Source organism: Macrotis lagotis, chromosome 1 (genome assembly GCF_037893015.1).
Source record: "Macrotis lagotis isolate mMagLag1 chromosome 1, bilby.v1.9.chrom.fasta, whole genome shotgun sequence".
Classification (NCBI taxonomy): domain Eukaryota; kingdom Metazoa; phylum Chordata; class Mammalia; order Peramelemorphia; family Peramelidae; genus Macrotis; species Macrotis lagotis.
This window is the reverse complement of record NC_133658.1, coordinates 51,719,374-51,739,046: the sequence shown is the minus strand read 5'-3', so window position 1 is coordinate 51,739,046 and position 19,673 is coordinate 51,719,374. Positions and strand designations below refer to the sequence as shown.

The 19,673-nt window shown below is 37.0% G+C and overlaps 1 protein-coding gene across 2 annotated transcripts in view; it reads left to right on the top strand.

Annotated features, from left to right (window-relative positions):
* ACSF3 (acyl-CoA synthetase family member 3) overlaps nucleotides 1-19,673 on the top strand; it is a 233,613-nt gene that overhangs the window by 106,694 nt on the left and 107,246 nt on the right. The window lies entirely within an intron of this gene.

Genomic DNA, 19,673 nt, shown 5'->3' with positions numbered 1-19,673 from the left:
CCTTCTCAGAATCATATTTCAAATGTATGGGATTATAAGGAAACCAATTATGTTGAATTGTAGTTATCAAAAATAATTTTTTTGTTAACGAGTTCATGGATCTCAAACTAAAAACTATCTGTAAGGTAATTTTTTTTTTCCTGAGGCTCAAAAGCTTTAAACAAATCCCCTTTGGTTTAAGCATTCTATATTCATTTCCCCAATTTATTATTCACCCATTGCTCATGTTGGAAAGGACTGGTTCCTGAAATCCCAACCAGCAAAATGCTCCCAGACTCTTGAGTTTTTGAGATACATTTCAGTTTGTCCCCTTACTCATCTTTTGCCAGGCAGTCTTTGATAATCTACAGGCGCTCTGGGCTAATGGAAGTTTGTTCCTGGAATTAGGGGATGGAGTTAATGGGGTGTGTACATGAGCTGCAAATTGAGTCCATCTTCTCTTAAAAGTGACCCAGCTGGGCTTGATTGTTTCTGAAATAAAATGAACAGAACTCTTGATCCTTAGGGGAAAAAAAAAATTCTATATGACTGCTTGTTGATTTGTTTATTTGGACCCTCATTCAGCTGAAACCATTTCCAATTCCTTCTGAGACCTATTCACCAAATTTTGGCTCTTCTGGTCAGCTCCTTGTCCTCTGACTCTTTCAGGGAATACAGTGTGACAACTTCCCCAGCCAACTTCTTCCAAGAGTTTCCTTCCCTTCCTAAGAAGGGGACGCCATCCTCATTTTCTTTACTGGTTTACAAGTCTTAGATCCTTCTCTAAATATCACGAAATCCTGGAGAAGACCTGCTCCTGAGGTCCTCCTTAACTAGAATGAAGTTTGGACCCAAAGTCATCCTGCCCACCTTTCCTTCCCCACCCAGCCAGGACTGCCAGTGACCCCCACCCAGGCTCTCCCTGCTCTTTGCATCTTCTCTCTGGCTTCCATGCAGGAGGGGGTTAACTTTCCCCTGCATCGAATATTTGTTTGCTTTGTTCGGTATGATGCATATTTCATATGCTGTAGCTTCCCAGCTGGCAGAAGCCTGTAAACCTTGGAAGCATATTGGGTATTGTCTCTTTATTTATTTATTTTTTATTTTTTTTTCCAAATCGCTCACTTACACGAGAGCCAAACACCAGTCATTGACAATAGGGGTCTATCAATAGATAAATGGTTTCACAGCTGTATATAATGCTACACTATAACCAGGGCTTTTATATGAAATAATTTTCTCGTGCTGAGGATGCAAAGAGATCCACACAGGATGCGTCGATCGCAGGGGCTGGAAGCAGGAGGACCCTGCCAGGATGGGTCTCTGCTTCTCTCTTTATTTCTTCCCTTTTAAAAAAAATTAATTATCTTGTTGTTTATCCATATGCAAGCTGTCATTCTGGACAGCAAACTGCTCTGTTATTGCTTCTCCTTTCTACAGCCACCCATATCTCCCATCCTCTCCTTCCCTTCATTTCCTTCTCTCCCCCATCCCCCCACCTCCCTCTATCGCCACCATCTGTTCCTTGGTTGAGTGTGACCAACTGCTGCACCTTCGGGTCCATGCAGAGGGAGGTGGTAGGGGGAGGGGGGCGTAAGATGCTGGGAAGAGAGCCCAGCAGGGGCCGGACAACGCTGTTCTCTGCGATAGGGAAGAACAGAAGGCACCCACTGTCATACTCATTGCAAACCATAAACTTGGCTGTGTGTACCTTGACTTTGGGGGTGTGGTAGATTTACCCCCTATAAGAAAAATAAATAAATAAAAGTCATGGTCAGGAGACAGCTCTTACACTGAATGAGGAATCAAAAAAGCCTATGGCTGAAGTCATTCCATCTCTATGGCTACAATCCAGGTCTCTTCTTTTGGTTTAGAATTATAGGTCATCTCAAGTGTTTGTATTTAGGGGGTTACAGTCTTCATCTTGCGGTTGACTTGGTGTATCTCTTATTCTCTAAGCCTCCTTTTTTAATGTATAAAATAGAAGTAATAATGCCTTCCCTCTCCTACTATTCATTATACTAAGGGTCCCATAGGAGGACACTCTCTAAAAATTCTGAGAATTGTAAGATTCACCCAAGCCATGACTCTCATAGTTTTTAAAAAATACATTTTCATTGATAGAGTTTTTTTAACTGTCCTACATTTCCCTATAATTTCATTCTTCCCTTTGCTTTACAAGGGTATTATAAGAAAGAATAAAAAAGGGGGGAACCTGATCCCACAAAACTAATGATATTTCTCATTCCTATTGCAAGTACATTTTCACGAGATTTTTAGTAGCTTTTTTTTTTTTAGGTTTTTTGCAAGGCAATGGGGTTAAGTGGCTTTCCCAAGGCCACACAGCTAGGTAATTATTAAGTATCTGAGATCAGATTTGAACTCAGGTATTCCTGACTCCAGGGCCCATGCTCTATTCACTGCACCACCTAAGCCACCCCTTAGTAGCTTTGTTAATGACTTTCTTTCCTGTATCTAAGGTACTTTCAAGTAAATGGTAGTGAAAGAAATAACTCAAACTTTTAAATCACAACTAAACTACAATATCTCTAAAAAAGGAAGAGATGAGACCCTTCATAGGCAATTTATGTTTCCTGTGACATTAGCAAGTGAGCAGATTTAAAATCTATCACTAAGGAAAACTTACTAAATCATAAGACCATTTGAGGAGCCTGTGGCACTGTTTATATGCAGTAAAGGATATTAAAGTGTCTATATCCCTTGACCCAGTAATTCCATTATCCTAAAAGTCTTTCATTGTTGTTTTTAAAGATTTTTTTGTTTGAAGATTTTCATTATAATCTTATATATAAGCACAAAAAATGAAAATAACTCCCCAAACTGGAAATAACCTAAATCTCTAACAGTAGGGAATTAGTTAACTATGGAACATTAACCTAATGGAGTACTAACATGCTACTATGTATGAGGAATACAAAGAAATGTAGAAAGACTTTTGAAATTGCAAAGGGGAAAAAACAGAGGTAGAAGAATAGAGTAGGGCACTCTTTCAACATAGAAAAGGGAAAGTGATCAAAAATGAATGGTTAATGGGCCTTGAAGAGGACTTCTCCAGGGAGAACTAAAAAAATGTCATATTTTATTCTTTGCAGTTAATTTTTGTAAATGTTCCTTATCTCTAAGCAACTTTAGCTGGCTCTATATATTATTCAATGATTCAATGTTGTTTTTAGCAAAATCAGTAAAAATTTAAAAAACAAAAATAAGGAAGGGGTTACCATCACTTAATGCTAATAGAAACATCCAGTGGTGATATGGACAATGACCAAGAAACTTCTAAAAGATATTTCTCCCTAATCTATTGCCCAGATTTCATCTGGAAAGGTCAGCAGTATCACAGGCACAGTGGAGAAAGTCTTAGAGTTACCACATGGCATATGTTGATCTTATCATTTCTTTTCTGTTCTTTTAATTGAAATTTTATTTGATTTTTCAAATACATATGCTATGTTAATTTCTCAACATTCATTCATTTACAGATTTATGAGTTCCACATTTTTCCACTATCCTTCCTTCTCTCCCCTGCTCCATAATAGGAAACAGTCTGGCAAAAGTTATATGTATATAATATTATATGTATATAATGTATATAATTCTGTTTGACATATTTATATATTAGTCCTGTTGTGAAAGAGGAATTAGAACTAAGGGGAAAGCAAAAAACCATGAAAGAGAAAGGAAAAACATGAAAGAAGCTTTTAAAAAGTAAACATAGTATGCTTTGTTCTGCATTCAGACTCTCTAGTATTTTTCTCTGGCCATGGATGGTGTTGTCCATAGCCGATCTCTCAGAGTTGACCTAGATCTCATAACTTTTGAGAGTAGCTGCATCCATCATAGTTGATCATCTCACAATGCTGTTGTTAATGTGTACAATGTTCTCATGGTTCGGCTCCCTTCACTCAGCTTCAGTTCATGCAAGTCTTTCCATGCTTCTCTAAAATCTGACCACTGTTGATTTCTTATAGAACAATGGTATTCCATAACTTGTCTAGCCATTCCCCAAATGATGGGCATCCCCTCAGTTTCCAATTTTTTTTGCCACTATAAAAAGGGTTTCTATAAGTATTTTTGAACATTTTGAATTTTTTTTTTTTGCTTTCTTTGGGATATAAACCTAGTAGTGGTATTGCTGGATCAAAGGGTATGCATAGTTTTATTGCTCTTTGGGCATATTTCCAGATTGCTCTTCAGAATGACTAGATCAGTTCACAACTCTACCAACAATGCATTAATCTCCTAATTTTCCCACATCTTCTCCAACATTGATCATTTTCCTTTTTTGTCATCTTAGCCAATCTGATAGGTGTGAGGTTTGCCATTTCTTTTCAAGGAAGGAAGGAAATCAAGAAATCAAGAAAGAAATTAAGAAATCATGAAAGATCATGATATCAAGGAAGGAATCAAGAAATTAAGAAATCAAGATATCCAGAAAAGAAAGAAATTAAGATATCAAGAAAGAAATCAAGGAAAAAAAGAAGAAAACAAGAAATCAATCAAGAAATCAAGATATTTGGAAAAAATAGAAAGAAATCAAGAAATCCAGAAAGAAAGAAGAAATCAAAAAAGAAATTGAGAAAGAAAGAAAGAAAGAAAGAAAGAAAGAAAGAAAGAAAGAAAGAAAGAAAGAAAGAAGGGGAAGGAAGGGAGTAAGGAAGGACATCAGTAAAGAAATCAAGATATCAAGAAATCAAGATCTTCAGAAAAAGAAAGGAAGGAATCAAGAAATCAAGAAAGAAATTAAGAAATCAAGATATCTAGAAAAGAAAGAAATTAGAAAGAAAGAAAATCAAGAAAGAAAGAAGAAAGCAAGAAATCAATCAAGAAATCAAGGAAGGAGAGAGATGAAAGGAAGATAAGAAGGGAAAGAATGAGGAAGGAAGGAAAGAAAGAAAGTAGGAGGAAGAGAAGGAGGAAAGAATGAAGATGGATTAAGTACCTACTATACACAAAGCATTCTATAAACATCTCAGTTGATCCTCACATCAGTCTTAAAAGATAGTATTTCCAGCCCTTGAACACAACCCCTAAAATAATAATAATCAAGTCTCACAAAAGCACAGAGATAGGAAGAATCTCAGAGTTAATAAAAAAAAACCTAAAAACAAAAAACCAAATATGTATGGTCAAGAAAAAATGCAAAACAAACAAAACAAATATCTGCATTGATTACTTCCAAAAATGTATGGCTTATTCTGTATATTCAGTCTCATCACCTCTTTGTGAGGAGGTAGGCAGCATTCTTCATTGGTCCTGGGGAATCATAGCTTATCATCATATCAATCAGTATCCTTAAGACTTCCAAAATTGTTCGTTTTTATAATATTGCTGTTATAGTAAAACTTGTTATCCTGGTTCTTCATCATCAACATCATTATCATCATTTCACCTACCAGGTACCAGGCAGTCTTCTGAGCTCCTTACAAATGTTATCTGGGAATTAGATGCTATTATTATTCTCATTTTATAGCAGTTAAGGAACTTGCTCAGGGTCACATAGCTAGAATTGAAATCTAAATTTGAACTCGGGACTAACTGACTTCAGATCTTCTGTTCAGTGAATCATTATGCCACCTTGCTACATTTGCTCACTAAATTTATTTATTTATTGATGATAAAAACCAAGGATTAATTTATTTATTAATTGATATTATATATATTTTCCCAAATACATGTTATAGAAGTTTTTCCAACATTTATCCATATGCATGTGTGTGTTTTTAAGCTACAAAATTTCCTTCCACCCTCCCCCCAGCAAAAGTTAGTTGAATATTGTACTTTCACAATTGTGTTAAGCATGTTTACAGATTAGTCATTTTTGGTATGAGGAATTAGGAATAAGGAAAAGAATTACATAAGAGATATCTTTTTAAAAGTGAATGTGGAGGCAGCTAGGTGGCACAGTGGATAGAGCACCGGCCCTGGAGTCAAGAGAATCTTAAGTTCAAATTTGGCTTCAAACTCTTAATAATTGTGTAGCTATGTGACTTTGGGCAAGTTACTTTAACCCCATTGGCTTGCAAAAGTGAAAAACAGCGAATGTGGTATTGATCAGATTCTGAAGAATTTTGATTTGTTTTGTTTGTCTTTTTCTAGTTGGGGATGGCATAGTCCATAGCTGGTCTAATAGAGTTGTCTTAGTTCTCTGAACTGCTTAGAGGAGATATATCCCTCAGAGTTGATCATCTCACAGTGTTGTTATTAATGTGTTCAAAGTTCTCTTGGTTCTACTCCCTTCACTCATCATCTAGAGTCTGACCATTTATGGTTTCTTATAGAACAATAGTATTCCATAATCTTCATAACTTGTTTAACCATTCCCCAATTGATGGGCATCCCTCAATTTCCAGTTCTTTGCCACTATAAAAAGAGCTGCTATGAATATTTTGGAACATATGGGACTTTTCCATTTTTTAATGATTTCTTCTGGATATAGGCCTAGAATTGGAATTGCTGGGTTAAAGGGTAAGATCAGTTTGATTGCTCTTTGGGCATGGTTCCATATTGTTCTCCAGAGTGGTTAGATCCATGCTTACTAAATTTAAAAGGAAATTTAGTGATTGAAACACTGGATTAAGGACCAGTACCTAGCAGTGGATTGTAGGAATATATAAGCATTCTGAAGGCCCCAAATATGAAAAATGGTTCATTTTTTTTTCCTATCCCTAGCACCTAGCATAATACCAGTAATCGATGTTTAATATTTGTAGGTTGGTTAAATGTACCCCCCAACCCAAACAACCTTTTGTTAAGAAATCCTAGATTTCTAAATAGGTAGCAGGTAAAGAGAACTATGGCTTGAATTTCTTTGTATCCTTACCCAGTTCTGGCTGGCTGCCACAGGAATTGAGATGTGCCTTCTGAAGTGACCTTTTACACATCTTTAATGAGCAGGGTCTAGAAAGCAGGAAAAGAATCTGATAGCTCACCGTATTTATTGTCTCCCCAAGCTCACTAACAAGAAAAACTTGAACTCTGGAGTACAAAGTTGCCAGTGAGATGGTAGCTTAGTCCTAATTTATGATGTTGAAGTCTGTCTCAAGAAAGGTAATGTCTTAAAGTACCCAGTGGAATCCCTTTATAACTGGGGTGGCCAAGTATCCACATTCTCATCTAGACTATCATTGTCATGGACCACTGCTTTGTAACGGTTATCTTTTTGTTTGTAACCCAAGAATGTGACTGTACTTTTTTTAAGCTCTAGTATATTGTGCATGTGTTTGTTTTCCTTTTCAAAACTGTTCTTTTCAGGTCATCGACCTCTCCTGGTGTATACCTTTCTTATTATCTTTCCAGGTTTTTCCCTTATAATTGAAGTTTTCTCAGATATACATATATATCTACTTATCTATCTATCTAGATATATATATAGATATATAGATATATATTTAATTGAAGCTTTCCAGTAAATAGATCTTATCATTCAGAGTCCTGTATTAAAAGTGAATATTCTAAACCAGGATTCTCTGAAAAACCTGTGACCTGGATGGGGCTGGATTTGGAGACTTCTTTTCCTCTTCTCCCCCCCCCCCCCCAATTTAAAACAAAACAAAACTTGCCTCCCTTTCAGGAAGAGGGAAATACTGATCTACCTGAATTACTTCATGCTAGCCTTCCCCTCAAGTACTTGCCCCTGGCAAAATGAACATTTATATAAACAGGAGTTTTTATGGTGATGGAAGAATTAGGTCAAGTTCTACCTGTCCCTAAACCAATTAAGAATTAATTGGATGGGGCTTTTCGAGATTTGAATTGTCCAGGCAGTATTTGTACATCTTTGTTTTCAGTCCAGAAGTCCAGGAAGTAACTGTGCCTGTCGGCGATGAAAATCAATTCCTCAGAAGAGGACTTGTCTGTGGATTGATTAGACAGCTGTCTGTATATTCAGTTACTGATCAGTGCATATCAGGAAGAGGTCATAAAGATGCTAGTTTTCTTTGCTGATTATTGTGTGTTGTGGTTCTGGAGAACTGCCCTCTAAGAGATTCCAAGCTCCTGAGGCAGGCCATCTCATCTCTCCTTACAACTTGATGGACAGAGTGTTTATTATTGTTTTATGGATGAATTTGAGTTTCAGAGTGATTAAGAAAAAACTTTCCAGCCATGATTGAGCAAATCAAAGTAGGAGCCTACTTCCAAATTCCTGTTTTGCTCCAACATCAAACAGACCCTTTCCTTTGTCCCTGTTGGATCCTCTAGACCATGATACACACACACAGAGAGAGAGAGAGAGAGAGAGAGAGAGAGAGAGAGAGAGAGAGAGAGAGAGAGAGAGATCTATAGATAGATAGTTATAGATACATAGATATATGGATAAATAGATAGATATGTATGTCTTGTGTTCCTTAAAAGTCACCTAAGTTTCTTGATGAGGAAAAATTGAAATCCTGGAGAAAATAGTGATAGGTTCAATGAAAATTTTGAGAAGTTCATTAGGCATAAGGGTCGAATGCATGTTTACCATTCAGAATCTCTCATTTTTGGTCAACTGTTCATATGTATCATTGATTGAGGATATTTGTTCTCAAATGTAGTCTATGATTCCTTTATGTAGTTTTTTAAATTTCATAATTTATTTAAAATATGATCTTCATTAACAAAAATTCAATTCACAGACATTGCAAGAACCTTTGTCTTGCTAATATAAGACAAAAATATAAAGACTTTTGTTTTTTATTTGCTTTATACCCCTTTACACTCTTAAAAATTATTGAGAACTCAAAGAGCATTTGTTTATGTAGGTTATATCTATTCCTGTTTACTGCTTTAGAAATTAAAATATTTTATTATTGTTATGAAAATAGGTATGGCATTACAGATCCCCATAGAGGCTCTGGAGACCCTCAAGGGCCCTCAGAGCACATTTTGAGAATCACTGATCTAAGAGATTTAGGGAGTAAGGTGAGTATATTTGAGAAAAAAAATCAGAATTTTGGGATCATGGTGCTGGAAAGGTCCTCAAGGGAACATCCAATCCATTGCAGGGATTTTGTCTAAATCTTTCTACAGGAAAGCTCTGTAGTTTTCTTTAGTAATGCAATCCAGGGTCTTGTTGTTCACTTGTTTGAGTCATGTCCAAGTCTTTGTGCCCCATTTGGGGTTTTCTTGGCAGAGATACTGGAGTGTTTTGCCATTTCCATCTCCAGCTCATATTTTATAGATGAGAAAACTGAGGTCAGTACGATTAAGTGACTTGACCAGGGTCTGGTCTAGTAGGCATCTTGATGCTGAATTTGAATTCAGATTTTTTTAAATAAACATGACTGATATTTAATTAGTTTACAATCTACAATGACACCCTCGCCAATATTTTTTGCAATTCTTGTAAAAAATTAATTTCATTTCATCTTGTACTTCTACAGTAATGTTCTCTCCACCTACTCCCCCCCCATTGAATTATCTTCTTTCTTTCCTTGTTAACTGTAACTTAAATCTTCTCACTTTTAAAAAATTTGTCTAGTTAATTTATAATCTCATCCCATTAACCTCACTCATAGGGGCATCTCTAGGTTTCACAAGTGAGAAATACTCAGTTTTTAAAATGGTTGCTAAGATTACACCTAAATCATTTCATGGCTTTGCTAATTTATTTTGTGTTGGGTTTTTAAGGCTGAGGCTTTATGCTGACAGGTGTCATCATTATTTTGGTGGGATAGTGAACACCAGAGAAAATGGGATTAGATTCCAAATTAACTAAGCAAAGTTTGTAGCAGAGAAAAGATATTACAGTTAAAGAGACAAGGTGGCAGGGAGAAGGGATGGCATCCATCAGTAACTGAAGGAAGTAGACTTCAGGAAGAAAAGTTGATATGACCTCTCTTTGCCAAATTGGCCACAACATTTGGACACCCACTAGCCAGTTACTGCTGCAGAAAGAAGAATTTTTTATTTCTCCTCTGGGTTTTTGAATTAACTCCTTTCTTATAGTAACATATGGCTAATTAGTCTTCAGTGTAACACAGTGAATAGAGGCTGTGATGTGGACAGTAACATATAGCCCTGCCACGTGGCACATGCTGCACTGGAGAGATTTGAACTATAGATAAACTAGTTAGAAATTTTTACAGCCTATTTGAAAAGTCCTGTCTTTTTTTAGTCTAAAATAAATTAGTTCAAATTACAATTGATTAGAGTGAATTAAAATTGATAGAAATCATTAAATTGATTACTTGGTTCAAAATAGTTTTTATTAGCTCAGTATGATGAAATGATTACAAAAGTTTTCATTCAATGATCTTTTTCTTCTTTTCTCCATCTTTCCCCTAAATTATTGGTGAGATTGGAAGGCACATTTAGTGCCATCTTTATGGCTTCTGTCCTATAATTAGGAAACTATATTGTGCTTGCATTTGTTTTTGTCAGAATTGTTCTTTTGCATTGTACTTTGAACTAGTAACCTTGCAAATTCTGAATCAGTCACTTATAACCTAGGCTTTTTTTTCTCATACTAATCACTCACATTTATAAATTGCCTAAAGTTTTTTTTTAATGCCTTAAGTTTTATAAAGCATTTTACATAAATAATTTCAAAGAGGCAGCTAATGTTAGAAGTGAGGTTAGAAAGATCTGAGTTTGAGTCACCTGGCTTCTGTCCATCTCAGTTTCCTCATCTGTAAAAGAGGGGATAACCTTCCACTGTTGTGAGCTTCAGGTGAAATCATATACAATGTGCTGCAAAAGTTCTGTTTTAAACTTTAATAGGTTTAAAACTATTTTAAATATTTTAAGCTATTAAAGCTTAAAACTGCAACAAGATTTTTGGGACACCCTATGACTAAAATGCTTTTCTTACTATTATTATTCATTGATTTTCTTTGATCGTTACAAAAACCCCATGAGTTTAGTGCCACAGATATTATACCCATTTTAGAAATTGATAGCTGTTCAGGTCCTCATTACCTTACACCTGGACTATTGCAGTAGCCTGCTGGGGGAATCTACCTGCCTCAAGCCATTCTCTTACTCAGTAAACTGCAATGGCTCCCTTTCACCTCCAGGATCAAATACAAAATGATTTGTTTGGCTTTCAGAGCCCTTTATAACCTAACCCCTTTCTCGCTTTCCAAGCTTCTTACACCTTACTCTTCCATCAATATCAATGACCTCCTGGCTGAATTGAACTCTCTGTTCCCAGCATTTTTTCTGACTGTCCTCCATTCTTGGAATGTTCTTTCTCCTTTGCTCTGACTGTTGGTCTTCCTGGCTTCCTTTAAGTCCCAACTAATATCCACTTTTTACAGGAAGCTTTTCCCAACCTAGCACCTTCCCTTTGTTAATTATTCCCAGTCTATCTTGTGTCTAGCTTGATATGTGTGTATGTATTATATATATATGTATGTATATACATATATATATATATATATGTATATAGTTTCATCTTAAAAAGTATTTACTGATTGATGGTCTCATGGTCACAGCTTCTAAGCATCAAAATGTGATTCAGACCCAGATCTTTCCCAAATTCCAAGACCAAAGCTCCTTTCACTCCCATGTTGCCATACAATCCTGGTATAGCAGCAACCTTTGTTAATATATTCTCTTTATTTACTAGTGTCATTATTGTAAAATAAAAACTCCATGTTTACTGGTAGAGACTTCAAAATCAAATATATATATATATATAGTTACTTATATTTTATCCTCACAAGGGTCTCCCTTTTTTATGTAACTTCCCTTTTTAACCTAGAAAACTAATACACTCCCTAAACTTTATGTTGCCTCCAGAGTATCATACTTCAGTCTCCTATAGGAATAGATTTTTCTTATATTCAATTTGTATTCCTATTAATAACAGTGAGCCCTACCCCTTGCAAATAATAAAGGAGTTCTGTGCCAGTCAGCTGTTTTTCTCTGGCCTCTAAAAACTTCCGACATCTTTGAGGGCCCCCAGAAACAACCTCATTTCCAAACCTTCTGTAATTAACGGCCATATTCAGGTTATTGAATAATTAATCCAAAGACTTAAGCTTCAAAGATCTTTTGGGCTACCCCAAAACTTATCACATCTCAGGGGCCTACTTTGTTCTACAACCACCTTAAAATGTATTTTTAAAATCTGAAGCTAACCCTAAAGACCCGGAAAAACCCTGAAGGAACAACTATCTCTGAGCATTCCTTGGGAGTGCCTATGAACTCTGGGCTCCCTCCCTACCTATATGTAACCAGATGTCCTATCCAGATCCCAGAGCACAGGAGTTCTCTGTACTCCCTCAATTGCTTCCTTTCTTCTCAGGAACACTTTGGATGCCATTTTTATATGAGATCATCCTGTTTGTCTCAGTTTCTTCCTCTGTCAAGTGAATTGGAGAAGAAAATGGCAAACCATTCCAGTAAGCCAAGAAAATTCCAAATGGAATCACAACTGAAATTACTGAAGAACAACAACAGTAGCAAGCAAGGTTCTTCTTGTCAAATGAGGATTCTCCCATAAGTATGACCCATTTTTGTCACCTCTATTTAAGAAGTATAATGAGACTTTTAGATCTTGCATTTTTAAATCACTACAATTTGACTTTATCTATGGAATTCATTTTTGCTTATTTTCACAAATGGAAAATGGACTCTTATCCTGTACACTGCTATTCAACAGCTACCAGGTGAATCCATCTACTGGGTGGCAGCTATCAAACACTTCCCTTTCTGTACTCTGCATAGCTGAATGATAAAATTATGGGATTAAAAGAGTTAAAATGTATATTTATAACCGATGGGACTATGAAGTAAAAAAGATAGTAAAGATTATCTAGTCTAGCCTTCTTGTTGTATAAATGGGAAAAACTGAGGCTTGGATCATAATACTTAATAAATAGGATTTTTTTTTTTTTTAGTGAAATGGTCTAACTCATTCACTATCCACTTACAGCTTAGATTGATGGTTTCCACAAAGAGCAGGGTAGGGGAAGCCTTCAAAGTTTTGCAAAATAGGGCCACTATTTTCCTTTTAAAAATGGCAGCAAATTGACTTGACTGCTCCTCTGTCAGAAGGGCATGTGTTATGATTTATTTTTTCATTGGTAGCAAAGATATATTCTAATCCATCTTCGGTCTTTTGGCCAGTCTCCTTTATGACCAACATGCTTTGTGCTTTTACTGAAATATAGCACATTATTTAGCTTTGAACTTAGATCACCATGAAGGCCAGGAGTATTAGTGTGCAGACAGTGTGAATCAGGTGTGAATGATTTGTCAGTTTGCGAAGCCTTAAACCGACATTTTAATTTATGCCACTTCAAGGAATAGGGGATGCTGGCACCAAACTGGTTGCATCCTCTTTGGACACTAGGGAATGGTGCCAGTGACATTCTGAGTTCTGCAAGCAAAATCCTATTAAGATAACGTCACGGCCTCTCTGTTTTACTGTTTGCAAGCCAGCCATAACATCATTAAATTACACAACAGGGAGGTGCCTGCTGCCAAGGAGTTCCACTCTAGATAAGATGTGGATTGAGCCTCTGCCAAAATCTGAGTAGATATGACGAGAAATTTGGAGTTCATTCAGCTTATGATTCCTCTGAAATGTAGCAGCAGGCAGGTAAAGGCTCTGGGTGCATTATTTGCCAAAGATTGACACCCTTGTCCTCCTTTTGAGGCATGTCAGGAATTCCATATCAATCTTTTGTAGTTGCAGGCAGAAATGATGGGTCATATTTCTGTCCATTCTGTCCAACAGATCTTCTTTCGAAAGCACCAAGCTTTACCTCTGGAGGAGACACCAAGATGTTAGTAAGGTTTTCAAGGACCCAGTGAAGAACATTAAGGGGTTCTGCTGAAAAGTAATCAAAGCTGCAGAAAGATAAACTTCCATTTCATTTGTCTTCTTGGCCACAGTGACCATGATGGGGTTCAAGGATGAGACCATCCTTAGTTCCTCTACACATTTCTATTAATTGGACCAATTCAAACAGGGAATCATACATATGTTGACAAGGAAACCTGTCTAAGATCACAGTTACTTGCCATGTATGCACACGTGTGTGTGTGTGTGTCTAGGTGTCGAGTGTGAGGATATACACATACATGGATAATCTGAACAAATATATGCACCTGTATATATGAGGGGAGAGAGAGAATGGGTATTTAGCTCTTATGGCCTCTCTGCATATGTAGAAGTTATTCTTGTTGTAGAGCGTGTTAAAGGGATTTTATATGTATCTTTGCATCAGTTTCATTTACATACTCAGCACAGTCAGCTAGTCAGATAGATAGCATTTTCTTAGGTGTTTTCTAAGGGCTAGGCACTGTGTTAAGCAAAGGAAATACAAAATAAGGCAAAACAACAACCAAAAGGGCAGTTAGGTGGCATAGTGGATAGAGCACTGGCCCAGGAGTCAGGAGGATCCAGTTCAAATCCAGCCGTAGGCACTTATAATTGTCTAGCTGTGTGGCCTTGGGCAAGTCACCTAACCCCATTGCCTTGCAAAAAAACCTTAAAAAACAAACAAAAAATGAAACAAACAAAAACAAAGCAATCCCTGGTCTCAGGAAGCTCCCAGTCTAATGGGGAGACAACATGCAAATGACTGTGTACAAACAAACTACATTCCCCTAGAGGGAAGTAAGACACTAAGATTGAGGAGGATTGAGAAAGACATATTTCAAAAGACAGGTCTTTGACTGAGAAGCGGTGGAGATGAGGTGGGAAGAGTTTCAGGCATCGGGGATAGACAGAAAATACTCCAAGGCTGAGGATAAAATGCCTTCATTTCACATACACACACACACATACACACACACACACACACACACACACACACACACACACACACACACATTCATATATCTGTGTGTGTGTGTGTGTGTGTGTGTGTGTACCCACCTAGACATATATATGTCTAGGTGGGTACACAGATTATTCATGTGTTTATGAATACATATGTGCATATACTTATGTCCTATATTTAGTATCCCAGTATATGCATTTATGTATGTGAAGATACACAAACACGTGAACCCTTCCATAGGCAAAGAGCAGACAACCCATTGCTAGAAGGGACTTATAAATGGTGTATAGTTAGTATTTAGCTACTAATTAATTTCTTTGGTGTAGCTAAAGAGCAGTGGAGAAACCCCATGAAACAAAAGCATAGGTGGGAAGAAAGCTATTAGACAGGATCAGCCAGTGTTAAGAATAGCAAAAAATGTTTGTAGTCATGACATTTTTGCCAGCTGTTCAGATTTAACTTTTGTCACATATAGAAATGAAATTCAAATGTAGCCTTCCTTCTTTTTTTCATTCTTGCGCATCATTGGGGGCTAAGATCTGTGGACCAAGACCAGTTAGCCCAGTAAAATGTAAGTTCCTTGAGGGCTTGGACTGCTTCTGACTTTCAGCTTTGGAGCTCTGGTCTCCAGCCAGATCGCTTGATAAATATTTGCCATATCAAGTTTGTTTCTTTGTTGTATGACTGATTCACAGAGCCTTGTGTTTTGAACTGGTTGAACTACCACCCAACGATGCCAAATTGAGACCTTCTTCATTTGCTCCCTGGGGGACCTTCTTGCAGATCCAACCTGATCTGAGGCTGTTGTTCCCTTTGCCTCCTGTAGCTCATCATAGATGCTGCCCCTGCTCTACCTATGGGGTAACTACCTGCCCATTTTTTCCAGTGGACTGTGGCTCATTCCCCAAAGCCTAAAGCATTAATACCAGCTTGGAGGTTGGCTTGTAGTGGCCTAGTTGGTCTTAGTTAATAGCCACTGCAGCTCGAGTCGCCTTATGGTCCATGAATGAGGTAGACTTGCCCACAGTGGCCCCTTGAGCCACTTAGTCCTTAGAAAGTGTGGCCCAGAAGGTAATGAGAAGCAGTTATTTTTTCTTCAGGTATTGTTCTAGTTTGATCAACTTATTTTAATGTATATTTCTTGATATTTTCAATAATATCTATAGGATTTGGAAAAGAGATATCAGATATGTCCTCTGGGACTTTTTTCTTCAACTGGCTTCCCTGCATAAAGAGGGGCAATTCCACTTTTCCCATCAGATAGACCCTTGGTAGCTGGTAGTACCAAGTGCCATACCTGATAGCTGGTGTCCTCCACAGCTGCCATTTCAAAGACTGGGCCTTTTCCCAACCAACAAAGTGATTCCAATTAAGTCAACCACAGTCACCATTAAACATGGAAACCCAATCACAGAAAAGGCCAGTGCAATTTCTTCGCAAACTCCTTAAGGCTGAACAAACCACTTCCTGGGGAAGAGAATACTGGATCCAGGGACCTCTATGGCCAGTCGAGGAGAATTGGCACAATCCATTTTACCTACTAAGTTCAGGGTGCATTTAAAGAAGACACGAAAAACAAGCAATATTTCTTACCAGATTTGTTCCAATGTAACCTTACCAAACAATGAAATCCCTAGCAGCACTCCTCAGTTCATTGTTAGCCTGGACTCAGTAATACTGATTGCTTTTCTGCCTATAACAGCAAGAAATTGGCATTTTGGAAATATTGCTTCTAACTTTGGTGGGGGGGGAGAAGAGCAAGGAGGAGGAAGAGAAGAAAGGGGGGGGGAGAAAAAGAAATTACTGAGAGAGTCAAGAGGAAGGGAAGAAGGAGGTTAAAATTGCCCCCCCCCCCCGCCAAAAGCTGCAAACTCTTAGATATGCAGTGGTTAATTAAAAAAATCAATTCAGAAACAATAAATGCTGTAAAATCCTATTAGGATGTTATTTTTGTTATTTTAAAAATATTTTTGGTAATAGATAGGGCTGACTAGAGAAAGGTGATTCTCTTTGAGAAGCAGACCAGCAGAATTAAAAATAGCTAATATAACTTTATATTTATAAATAGTCCAGCAGCACAAACTTCAGTTGAGGATTCTGTATTGAGAGTAATATGTGATGTTTTTGTTTTGGCCTCCATATACTACAAAGGAGATGATAATCTTGGATGTTTCTTCTAGAGAATTCTGTATGTCCACTGGATTTTATGAACTAAGTTACAAGTGACTTCCTTATGTTCCCATATTCTACAGTTCTATATCTTCCCCTAAATATTAAGCATTTTTTCTTTCCCTCCTCCACTACTGAATAAAGAAAATAAAAATGAAAGCCCTTTTAACAAATAAGGAAAATCAAGCAGAAACCTTTCCATTGGTAGATGGGGTATCATACTTCATCACCAGTCCTCTGGAATCATAACTGATCTTTGGATTGATCAGATTTTTAAGCCTTTCAAAATTGTTAATTTTTACAATATTAATATGAGTTCTCCTGTTCTGCTCAGGTCTCTCTAAAGGCCATCCTTTTTGTCATTTCTTACATCACAGTAGTATCCCATTACATTCGTATGCCATAATTTGGAATGAACCATTTCCTCTTTGATGGTTAACTCTTTAGTTTCTTTGCCACCTCAAAAAAAGAGCTATAATAAAACTTTTGTACCTGTAGGATCCATAGTGTATTCTTATAGGCAAGTATAAGTTCAATTTCTTGTCTTGTTTAACAATAACCTTATAGTATCTTAAGTTTACCCCTCCCCTTAATTTTTTTTGTTTTGTGCAGATTTGTACCTGAAAGTCCTTCTCCTAATCTTTTGCAGCATTTATTGTTTCTGAATTGATTTGTTAATTAACCACTGTGTATCTAAGAGTTTGCAGCCTTGAGTTTTTTTCTGGGGGTGATTTGTGAATTCTTTTCATTGATATTTCATTTTCTAGGTTAAGAATTTCTGGGCAATATTCATCAATTATTTCTTGCATTATGGTGTTAAAGTTTTTTCCTTCTATCATATTCTCTAAGAGACTTTTGGTGTTTAGTTTGTCTCTATGATTCCAGTCTTCAAGAGCAGTATGTTTTCCTTGCATAGTGAGCATATTATCTATTAATGTTATTGTTTTTTTGTTTCTTTTCTTTTAGATTGTCCTTCACTTCTATATATTTGCATTCCCTAACTGTTGCTTTCTTTTTTGTTTCTTTAGTGAGGCTTTCTAGTTTTCCTATTCTGCCCATTATTTTTCTATTTGGGCTATAAATTCTGTTCTTATATATTTCTCATTTCTCTTTTGAACCACACAGAAACAGCTTGTTATGATTCTATTGCTTTATGGTGTTCTGTTTCATCAAGTCCTGTATCATTTTTCCTTATTTTGTATTATTTATTCATAGATGCCTGAACTTGTTGGATAGATCTGGAAGCCATAGTCCTTCTATTGTTAATGTTTATCTATTGATTTATCTACTTTTCTTCAAGGTCTTTGACTTTTCTTCTTCCTAAGATTTTTGGTAATTTCAGACTTCCCCTACCCCCTGGTTTCTTTCCCACATAATCTTAAAATGTATATCCTAAGTTTCAGCAAATACAGTTTTAAAAGCCTGGGAAATTTACCAAAGGTGCCGGGAAGATTCATTTGTCCAAATTGTATGAACTGCTGCAAAATATAAGCTAGGATAAGGCCTTGATAAGGAGCTTTCTTGGGAAAGAGCCAGCCAATTAGAGCAATACTTGGGAGTTCAGAGCTACCTATCTGAAGATTCAAAATAGAAAGAATTGTGCTATCTTCAGTATCACTTCAGTCATAATGTTAATTGTTTTGATCATGAGTAATTTTTTAATTGGAGAAACAACTAAATCACTTGCTAAGGGGGGTTAAAGAGATTTTTATCTAGTCTATCAGGCCATGATTATAGAGATGAGAAGCAGCTTCCCACAACTAGGAAAACCATCAGCTCTAAATATCAGTCAACCCCAGTCCCTCAGTGTTGATCTTTATAAGCCATCCTTTAATATGGGGCATCCTTTAATGCTCCAGATACTTGTGTCTTCACTTTATGTTCTGCCCAATCCTTGGTTTATGGCATTCTACATAGCTAGAATGAACCCTCCTTCTTCCCCTATTGCCCATGCCCTATTCACCTATTGAAGTCACTTAAATACTACTTTCTCTGTAATCCTTACCTGGTCTCTTCAGGTGACTGGACTTCCCCTCTCCCCATATTTCTTTTACCTTTTTCCCTAGGTGGTGGTTATGATGATGATGATGTTAGGGATGATAACCTAACATTTCTAAAGGTAGTCGCTGTGCTTTACAAATATCAACTCATCTGATCCTCACAGCAACCCTGGAAGTTAGATGCAATTATTATCCTTGTTTTACAATTGACAGAACTAAGGTAGAGGTTAAGTGATTTGCAAAGGGTACGTATCAGGGCGACTAGGTGACGCAGTGGATAGAGCACCAGCTCTGGAGTTAGGAATACCTGAGTTCAAATCTGGTCTCAGACACTTAATAATGACCTAGCTGTGTGGCCTTGGGTAAGCCACTTAACCCCATTGCCTTGCAAAAAAAAACCCAAAAAAAACCAAATGGTCTGTATCTAAGGTGGGATTTGAATTCCACTCTTGACTCCATACCCAAAATTCTATCCCAAGTACCACGATTATTTGTATATTTTTCCAACGATTAGCACAAAGCCTATCTTGTCTTTATTTTTGTATCCATTCCAGCTAATGTAGTATCTTGCATTTAAGTAGTTGCTTAATAAAAGTATAAGTAATTATACTTTTCAGAATTCATTGCTCTCAGCATGTCTCAGGACATGCCTCCACTCTTCCATTGATCCAGGTCTTATCTATTATGAAAATCTTTACCTCCTCTATTCCCTAGTCCTCTACTCCCTACTCTACTCTCTCCATGAGCCAACTTCCTACTTAGCTAGGGCAGACCCTTGAAATTT